Source organism: Macrobrachium rosenbergii, chromosome 11, assembly GCF_040412425.1.
Source record: "Macrobrachium rosenbergii isolate ZJJX-2024 chromosome 11, ASM4041242v1, whole genome shotgun sequence".
Classification (NCBI taxonomy): Eukaryota; Metazoa; Arthropoda; class Malacostraca; order Decapoda; family Palaemonidae; genus Macrobrachium; species Macrobrachium rosenbergii.
The window spans coordinates 45,533,117-45,543,312 of NC_089751.1; the positions used below are offsets into that span (position 1 = coordinate 45,533,117).

The 10,196-nt window shown below is 35.3% G+C and overlaps 1 protein-coding gene across 2 annotated transcripts in view; it reads right to left on the reverse strand.

Annotated features, from left to right (window-relative positions):
* LOC136843399 (transient receptor potential channel pyrexia-like) overlaps window positions 1-4,299 on the reverse strand; it is a 9,641-nt gene extending 5,342 nt beyond the window's left edge. The window contains exon 1 of one of the 2 annotated variants that reach the window (XM_067111755.1): window positions 4,118-4,299. The gene's annotated coding sequence lies outside the window, so the exon portion shown is untranslated. The remainder of the gene's footprint in view (window positions 1-4,117) is intronic. The other variant, XM_067111756.1, reaches the window with a different exon arrangement.
* Between the last annotated feature and the right edge of the window lie 5,897 nt (window positions 4,300-10,196).

The window sequence follows — 10,196 nt, forward strand, 5'->3', positions numbered from 1 at the left end:
AGAGGGACGATTTAATAAATTTCTCTCATTTCGGTGTATCATGAACTGGTTGTCGACAGTGCTTGAACACGTAGTCGAACTGTTAGTAAGTTCAGTGGCGAATTATGAGGGGAGAGCGGCCTCCCCCCACCCCCGCTTCAGCTATGAATGGCGCCTCTAACAGTGGATTATTATTAAACATCAGTGTCAGCAAAAATCAAAACTTATAATAGTAATATTAGTAGCGGAAGAGGATGTGATTGACAAGTTTGCTTTAGGGGGCAAACTTCGACTGGAATTTGTTCTTTAACTTTACTGTTACTATGCAAACGCCTACTATGTTAGCATGACAAATGCTTTACCCAGTTTATCGTTTGTGAAACATGTAAAGTAAATAGGTTACCACTTATCTGTTCCAGATATGTATTTTTCTTTTTACTTTACTGGTAAATTATGTACATTGCTTTGTTTGCTTAACTACTACTAAGGGATTCAGAGCCTATGAAACACTGTTTTTCGGCAGCACCTTTTTATCAAAGCATCGGGTAAAGGTGAAAGTTGGCAAGTGTATATTTTATAGCCAGACCTAATTTTAACAAGTATTATTGAGTACCAAGTTCAATAGTTATCGTACTTATCAGAGTAAACGTGAGTTTCCTATGCCAGAGCCGTCAAAATCGCGGGTAAGGGTTGTGAACACACTAGTGACGTAAACCTATGACGTCATGAGGCTCCACCCACAGTGAAGAGAGGTTTACATAGGGGAAAACATCTCTTCACTCTGGCTCTGGCCAATTGCCGATGACATATTCACTAATATCTGAGGCTACTCCCATCCATCAGGTAGGCAGTGAATGGATATGTTTACACAGTCTAGGCTTCAATAAATCTGATAATGGCCAGCAGGATATGGAATTGTCCCCATGGTTGCAAGACTGCATTTGTGCTATGGCTTGCCACTTTGCATACAAGCGAGAAGACCTGTGGCAAGATTTACTATAGCGTGAATAGGTAATTATTTCTATAGTGGGTAATAGGTACTTGGCAACACTCATCTCTTGCTGCAGCAAATAGAAGGCTATAGTGTCGAAACCCGAGGTAAAACAAAACAGATTGTATTTTTGTATTCCCTCCCTGAATAGATTTAGATCTAACAAATGAGCATGGAATTATTTGTAAAGTAGAAGCAATACGAATATCAAGAAAATGGAAGAATTCCAAGCTAACAACTTAGTCCCAACAACTGCTGTGGAAGTTGCGATGAAACCTCCACAAATAATAATAATAATAATAATAATAATAATAATAATAATAATAATAATAATAATAATAATGATGATGATAATAATAATAGTAATAATAAAATTATTGAGAATGATAATGCAATTAAGGGGACAATGACAAATCCTGCTCGCCATCATTGATATCGCTGAAGCCTAGTATGGGTACCAACAAGACCAAGAGAGACAAGGTCTACCCAATTGGATGGAGTTGCCTCCCACCTGGGGTAACTAAGTAGGTGATGACGTATCTTAGAGGTATCTGCTTATTATGGCAATTCACCTGCTGACGCAATAAGGAGGTAGACAAAGCTCCTCCTACATGGGGGATCTGGGGGGAAAGTGAGCAGACCTCTTTCTCTTGGTCCTGGGTACTAACATGACGTTATATTATGTTTACGTCACAAGTTTTTTTAGGATCTTTGTCTGTGATTTTCTCGGTTCCAGCATCGGCGACTTCATTTTACTCTATAAATATCAAAACTATATTATTTGCAAAAATTAGGTAGGTTGTAAAATATAAACTTGCCACCTTTCACCTTTATCCGATGATTTGATAAAAAGTTTTTGCCGAAAAGCCGTGTTTCATCGGCTCTGAATCCCTTCATAGTATGCAGCTAATGCAAGTATAGCAGATAATTTAAGATTTGTGGTAAAGAATGGTATGAATGAGCCATATTTCTGTTTTGATCGATAAATATTCTCTTAACTATTGAAACTGGAATGTATTATATATCCCAATTCAATCAATCAGTAGAGATCTGTAACTGGTTTCTATCTAACAAGAATTATTGGTTACAGGTTTTTCATATTAACCACCATAAAAGTACCAAACCTTGCCCCAAAATGCTTGTGAAATGTTTTAAAGCGCTTTGCTCCCGGGGCTCTACCCCGGATCCCGCTGGGGGTGGCGTGGTATCACACCCTCAAGCATTTTTGCCTTGTGCCTTCAGCGCTCGCTGCCCCTACACCATTGTTTTCCATCTGAAGAGGGTTTCCTTACAGCACACAAAATTTGTAGGCCTACCGTATATGTTTTGCGTATACAGCGTTAAATGACAAAAGTATTTATTACTAGTTATTACATTTTATCATGATCAAAATTTAGAAAGATGTTGAATATCATCCTAGAAATTTTCGGCTAGGCCTATTGGTCCTTGCCTGCTTTGTGTATATTACGGTGTCCTATTATAAGCATCATGACTTTTGTTAATAAGGATCAGTGTGCTATCAATAGTTAGTAGATGATGGTGATAGTAAATTGAAGTCGAGTTGATAGGTAACATTTAAAAAAATTAATTTTTCAGAAAAAGAAAATGTTAACCAATTAAACCAAAATAAATAGGGAACAACATAAAAAAATAAGTGAACAGATCTTTCCGAACATAATTAAAGAAAAACAACAGTAAATTATGTTTCTCCCATATATTCAGCAACTCAAGCAAGTTTCAGTTCAGGATGCTATTCACATTCTGAGAACTAGTCACACCAAAAGTACCGGAACTTCGTTCACTTTAGTCGTTACCATTCACCGTTTATTCTAGGCGTATGTGACTCGCATTGAACCATTCGTCTTTAAAAAAAAATTCAACTTCTTTATTTGATATATCTGACTTCTTCATATTTATAAAAATATTCTATGTCAATTCGACGTTTGTTATGATATTAAAAAGAAAATCGGCATATGTAAGATTTATAAGTTATCATGCATCAACGCCAGTCTCCTCAAAATACGGCGTTTCAGGCGTGCCAACCGAACCGCACACTTCAATGCGTCTCACCACCCTTCGGTCAAGTAAGGAAGCTATAAATTATATGATATTTTTTGATGATTATATCTTAATTGCTAACTTAAAATAACGTTCTTTTTTAAACAGAAAGATCTTTAAACAGACGATGATCTGATAACATTTGATATATGCCAAACTTCACTCACGTATTATTTGCGTAAAATAATCGACCTATTGGATAATCCTTAGTCAAGTGTACTGTTGACAAAATACTTCGACATTATTATCAATAGCTCTATGGTGCTGTGGCCTAATGAACTGGACCTTAATCCTATTTTATCTTACATACTACATACTTGTTCCAACCAAATGATAACATGATACTATGATGTTTCACACCCAATTGTGTATAGAATGACCATGGAACATCCCATTGTGTGTGATAAGGCTGCCAAGTTAAAATATCTGTGAATAAAGGGTGATGAAAATAATTTCGCTAATCTTAACCTCACCATTGCTCTTGTGAACATTTTGATTGTGCTGGTGGCAAGGGCAAACACTAATAATGATAACAATAATAATAACTGTAACAAAAATGGATACGGATATCTGGTTTAGTGCAGTTGTTCCCACTCGACAAAATTTTCCTGTTATCCGAGTCAAGAGCCTCTACGCATCTCGAGCCAGTCTCAAATGTTGTATTGTTGTTATGGAAAAAAAAATAATAACGAAATTACATCTAACAAATTTTAGTGTACATTTAAAATCTTTATTATTACCCTCGGCAAGTCTTTGTTCTTTCTGGGATTAATTGGTATGCAAGCAACTCGCATATCAGTCACTTCATTAAGAACAATAAAAATTCTCCTTCTAGATACAATTGTATACCTAATCACTATGTTGGGTCGTTAGAAATAATAAAAACAAACTTGTCTGCTACAACTTTTTTGCTGCAGAAACTTCCACAATTATAAACGTCTTTGACACTGACACACAAGATAAAAATACATATTCATGAGAGAAAAGAAGAAAAGTTTTTATTTTAAATCGATTCTTGATTTAAGAGCAAATCACTCCTTCATACGAGATATTCAAAAACCTTCAACGAGTAAATTCACTTATCCATACCTGCCTTCACCTTTGAGAGTGCTTGAGCCAGTCAGTCTGCTTGCCAACACCAAGCCTTGGATACTACTGACCAAATGCAGTAGAATGTGCGCGGTTGGGTAGGCAATCTTGCTTGCAAACTGCCAAACCCTACGAAGCCTTCGGCGTAGTAGCAGCAAGCACCTCTAAATCTAGTGGACAAACTGCCCTGACCTACTATTCGACAATATTCTCAAAACTCTCAACCTAAGCGGAATTCCAGTATTTTGAAAACAATGGCTTCGTGATCATGATAATCAAAAGGGATCGGAAGGGATATCAATTTTCTTTCAAACCAGTTTGTGTTCCTTCTCAGGCGAAAACAACATTCCTTACCGTTAGCTGGTATTTTTTAGTTAGCTGACGAGCTAGGACAGGGACTGAGGAGATGAGAGTTTTTAGTTAGCTGAAGAGCTGGGACAGGGACTGAGGAGGTGGGAGTTTATTTTTATTTTTATTTTTTTTTTTACTTTGGAGCAATGCAGGTAAAAATCAAAAGGAGGGGAACTGAAGAAGATGCAGATTATAAAAAATAGTCGCACTTTTGCTGTTCAATTCAAAGTTTCTAATTACTTTAAAAAGTGATTTCTTTCCAAACAGAAAAGCTCCAACCACATACACACACATATATATATAAAATATATATATATATATATATATATATATATATATATATATATATATATATATATATATATATATATATATATATATATATATATATATATATATATATATAATATACCGTGGTAGATAGCGTAATACAACTATGCATTTTCATGCCAAGGTCTAAAGAATACCAGGTCAACCCACCAGGGACCCAAAACGTGTCCTTTCCTGCGCAGGTAAAAACTGGGTCGGATTATGACGTCAGAGAGTCCTGGTGTTCAGTGCGAAGCTCTTCCTGTACCTGTTATAAACTAGTAAACTAAAACTGTTCAATGCATAACATTCAGTGTTATTGCTTACCATATCTGTGGTTATTCATGAAATGTTTCGTATTGTGCTAATTACGGGTATTTCTTCCAATAAATGTAAAACGAAAGGAGTAACTCTTCACACCTTTCCATATCCGGGAATGCATCTGGGTTGAACATGTCAAACCGAGACAAAATTCCTAAACGCATGTTAGAAATGGCAAAATCAGTGAAGGTTCTAGGAGGTGAAGGTCTTACCCATTTCAAAAAGGATTTGTAGTTTCCTCAGTCTTTGCTCAAATTGCTACAAACCATGAAAGACAAATGCGATATATGATAACATACAGACCAAATTAAGATGGACTTGAGCATTTCTTTGCGTGCCTACGACAGATGGGAGCATGCTATCAGCACCCATCAAACAGTTGCAGTGAATCAAAGAATTAGGTGTCATCTTTTAGGGAAAGACAGTTCTCTAATGGGATCAAAATATAACGAAGACAGCAGCTGTAAAGGGGATAACATAACAGCTGGCACATTTCATTCTTTTCTTGAGATGCAAACTTCTTCTTCCCATAGTAATGACGATGATCACTACAACGTGACTTGAGCCTTTTGACCAGAATGTCGAGTTTACCAGAGAATTTCGGTGCAGAAGAAAAAGAAAAAAGCTTTACTGAAAGTTTGCGAGAGGCTGACGATGAATAAATTGAGGAAGTAATAGAGAGAGGTGGTTTAAAATACTTCGTGGATTTATTGCCCATAAATTTCCAAAATGTCCATATCTTGGGTCGAAGATATCTCATGGACAGGCATAATAAGCAGAGGTGATAAAAAGCAATGAAGCCCTCTAAAAAATTTTATGAATAACTGAAAACAATGGAAAAACTATTTAAATGCTATCATGGTAAAAAGGACTTAGAACTGGCAAAGGAAGTGTCAAAACCTTAGCTGTAGATATGTCAAATTTTACTCATTTATCTCTTGATTCAGTCACATATTTTGTTTGTTGTCGAACGTTCTTTAGAATAAGAATATTAACAGGGAAAGAATTTCTTCTAAAAAAAAAATACTGAATGAAGTAAAGAGCCTGTAAAAGAATGTTTCAAGTTCTAGGCAATGTGTGCGTCAGTACTGAATGACCGTATCTCTCTTTTAAACAATTGTTTACTCTGAATTCCTTAATAATTTCCAAGTAATGTATCTGAATACATTGTCTTTTTCAAGCAATAAATCTTTGTGAAAAAGTGCATATACGTTGTTCTTAGGATACATCACAGACCTGTGATTTACCGCCAGAATTTGGTTGTAAGATGTGTGTTTTTCCATACTAATTTTTTCAAGCATTACATATTTATTATATGAAAATATATGGAAATTCCTACGTTATCAATATTAGTAATTAAATCCATATTCTGTGAAAAAATAATGATATTAAATATTTAGCAAAAGATAACGAGCGTTCTGTTTGGCTAGCTACAGGATGGTAGATCAGTCTGACGTCGCAGTATTAACCCCTCAGAAGGTTAAACCCCGATTACTCCCCCTCTCCCCCAGTTTACCTGCTCGTGGGACGTGGGTAGACCCAGTATTCTTTAGACCTTGCCGGGTGCAGCCAAAGGCAAATACAACGGAAGGACGTACCTTCGAGCGTTTTGTTTGTTTATTTTTCGTCATTTATACATCAAAATTCCTCGTTCATGACAAGAAATTTGTATATGAGATCGATGGACGAATCATATTCTGTAACACTTTTAGTTAGCACACAACAAGTGAAGAATACTGATCGCCAAGTGCCCAGAATTGCTATACAGTCGCGTTTTGGCAGCCAGCCAAGCGCCTTTGTATTCACTGTTTATTAATGACTGAATCTCTCTTTCTCTCTCTTTTTTACCTTAATACATTCATTTGTAAAATATTTACCTTGTTCTTAATGAGATTTTAGAATAAAAAGCAAAATCCTGTCTCTGAAGGCAATTTGAAGGATCTGCGATCTTTTTTCTGAAGTTTTCCAGTTCATGTTGTAGGCTACTGAGCCATAGCGCAGGACGCATGCGCGAATGGCCTTTTTCTCGTCCTTCCAGGAGCTGGAGACGAAAGGATTCCGAAACGCATTCAGTGAAAACTTTGAAGCTTTTAGATCATTTCAGCGTCGCCTTTAAAGTCAAATCTAATCAAAGTTTCATTTATTATAGGCCGAAACCACAACAGTTCACACTTTTTATTTTACTTTGTCGACACTAGAGTAATGTTGGTTTAGATCATGTGTTCAGAATAAATCTCTATATTCAGTAACTCTAGTCTCAACTGGCGACCTGATCTAATTTTATATGTCTTTTTTTTTTTTTTTAGGTAACTTTAGCCTTAATTGACAGGATTACGTGGGCCTTAGGTAAACCAGGGCTAGACAAAGCCAAGATATTACAAATTAACTTAATTAGTCAAATGACCCACATAATAATATATACAGTATATATATATATACAGTACATATATATGAATATATATATATATATATATATATATATATATGAATATATATATATATATATATATATATATATATATATATATATATATATATATAAATATATATATATATATATATATATATATATATATATATATATATATATATATATAAACAGGCCTCAACATTGAAACTAAAACAGTCTCTCGCATCGGGGCCGAGCACAGAACTCTGAAGAAAGGCAAAGGCGCTTCAAACTGACTCTCACAAAAGTCACAAACGAAGGTCGGATCCAATTACCTTGCAGGCTGCACACCTTTGCGTAACATGTTTTCGATGAAATCCCAACATACTAGTGGCTCAGCCGATAGCATTTAAGTACTTTATGACCTATGAGACTTGTTGGTTCCCCTTTGTTTTAGTATGCATATATATCCAGTATATGTATATATATATATATATAATATAATTTATATATATATGTATATATACATCTATATATGTACAGTATATATGTACATATTTATGTATATATATGTATGTATATATATATATATATATATATATATATATATATATATATATATATATATATATATCATAGAATGAAACGTTTGTACGTGGACAAAAGGAAAACGAAAAAATCAGTAGAAATAATATTTTAAACAACTGCCCGAAACGGGGATTTTCAATGCCTACTCAAAGGAAGTGGTCAACATCTAGACTGAGATAACACAGCAGCCTGGATATTTCAGTAATTAAAAAAAAAAAAAATATAAATATCCAGAGCAAAAACTCGGGTATCAGTTTCACAACAGTAATGCAAGGGCTAAGTGCGTTTAATTATGGTAATAATATTCATTGGTACTTGGTTATGAATCATGTACCAGTGTAGCAAGTTTTATGTAATGTATCCAATCACACACACACACATATATTTATATATATATATATATATATATATATATATATATATATATATATATATATATATATATATATAGTACATAAGTGTGTGTGTGTGAGCATGTGCTTGTAGGTATATACGTATATGTAGAATATTTCTTTATATATCGTTATGACAAAATATCCGCGCGAATTAAGTTATTTCATAAAAGTGAGGAAAAAATATGCGACAGACTTATGCTACAAGTGATTTCGTGAGCCCTAAAAGAAATTACGAGTTACGTTCAGGAAAATCTTTTCATCATGTGCTGTATTTTAAACTTCCGTGAAAGACAAGTAAAAGAAGGGAGTAAGAAATAAAAATAAGACTTTCAAAATTAACGATTTAAAGGATATCCATAGATCGCATGAGTCATGTTCCAGGAAGCAAGTCACTACTAAGACTTTGGAGTCCTTGGTAAATGGCAACATCTTTCGAGTTCGGGGCTGCGGCGCCGGCGTTTGAACCTTGGGACTTTCGACCGTAACGTCGTTCTGGGCTGGTAGACATTTAACAAGAGTTTGCTAAGTGATCCTTTGTTCCTCAGGAGTGGCGTATTCAATTCCTCCTAAATTTATCGTAGTGTAACAGGTCCTGTTGTGAAGCTTTTACGAAAAAGCTGTTTATCACGTGACTAGACTACAGTTGGCCCTTGAGATTTCCATAGATTGTTGTCACTTGGTCGGTCAAGTTATAATAAACCCCGGTCTTCTGCAAGGTAACACTGGAACTTTGTTATATTATTGTTAATATTTTATTATATTTGTTCTAGGGATTTTCGAATTTTGCTGTATGTTTAGTCTTGTACAAATCTTTGGCAATCATTATAACTATTTCTGTGAGCGTTTACCCATAAGCTGACGAGAGTAAACTGCCAAAATTTAGAAGTTTTAGAGTAAGTTACGTACAGCTCTAAAGCTTTGTCTTTTCCAGGATGTTTTCGGTACGAGTTTGGCTTGAGTTCTTGTTCTAACGGTAAAGCTTCACTGATGATAAAGCTGCTCTCTATAGCAACAGGTATGTAGGAGGTATTTTTCTTTGCCAAGTTTAGTTTTGTCACCTTTGTAATTTTTTTTAAACATTTTTAAAATTTTCGCAAATTTACTTTTTTAACTTTATTAATTTGTATATACTGTTCACCTTATCCTCCACCCCTTTAGGGGCGGCACCTTGAGGGGTGGGGAGCCCTCAGGTTCTGTAAAGTATAGGCTTAACCTATTGCCTAGTTTTCTTGTAAGTTCAGATAGGTATTAGGTGTTTCAATGTGCTTCGTTACCTCCCACTCAGTTAAGTTTGCATTAGCTCCCTAAGGTTTGAGGAAATTAATTTTTGTGCCATCAAACGGCAATATTCAGCATTAAAACTAAATTTATGTACAGGTCTGTTGTTTTGGTATGTTTTACTTTAGAATTTTAGCATACTGAAAATAGATGAAGTTTGCCGCTAGGTTAAGTCAGAAATTTTGTCAGTATTCATAAAGGTTTTGGCCGAATTTAAATTTTTAAGCGTAAAGTTGGCGTTAAGTTTTCAGAGGATTTGAACTTGGGCTATTGAGGGTCTTGTCGCAGGTGAGGTGCGAGCGAAGTGGTGGTTGGTACCGCCGGTACCGAGTAACCGTACCAGTAGCCAGTTACTGACTTGACGTCTCGAGAGCTTGGCTGTCTATGTCTTATTTCGGCATTGCATTGAAGTATCGATAATTACGGCGATAGTCTTCGATGTAGTGTG